At 49.7% G+C, this 489-nt stretch overlaps 1 non-coding gene across 1 annotated transcript; it reads left to right on the plus strand.

Annotated features, from left to right (window-relative positions):
* On the plus strand, positions 1-72 carry TRNAQ-UUG (transfer RNA glutamine (anticodon UUG)). Its single transcript has one exon. It is a non-coding gene; the product is annotated as a tRNA-Gln (tRNA).
* Positions 73-489: the final 417 nt, after the last annotated feature.

Here is a 489-nt window from a genome sequence, read left to right on the forward strand (position 1 = left end):
GGTCCCATGGTGTAATGGTTAGCACTCTGGACTTTGAATCCAGCAATCCGAGTTCGAATCTCGGTGGGACCTTGCAAATCAGTACCTTTTACAGTTCCTGGATTGTCGTCTGAACATGGAAAAACGCCTTTCTCTGCTTACTAGCGAATTCCTTTCTAGGAACACCTTTGTAGCTGTAGAACCTACCACTTTCGCCTAGCTTTCAAAGAGCCCCAAGTTCATGGGCTTGGACACAAAGAAAAAGACACTGCTTCTACTGCAGTACCTCAGGAACTTCTCAGGGCCGGGATGGAAACCCAATTAATGGGATGGAAACAAACACCTCCTCAAAATTTCCTAGGTTCGAAGCCCTTTTCGCCGTCCTGCCGGCTTCTAACTGAACCTGGCGCGCAGAGTTGCGGGGCCTGGGTCCTGGGCGTGCTTGTTTTTTGCTGTGGATCTTATGTCCCAAGTCACTTCTCACCCCTTTTTCCCTTCCCCATCTCGCTG

Source organism: Microcebus murinus, chromosome 15, assembly GCF_040939455.1.
Source record: "Microcebus murinus isolate Inina chromosome 15, M.murinus_Inina_mat1.0, whole genome shotgun sequence".
Classification (NCBI taxonomy): domain Eukaryota; kingdom Metazoa; phylum Chordata; class Mammalia; order Primates; family Cheirogaleidae; genus Microcebus; species Microcebus murinus.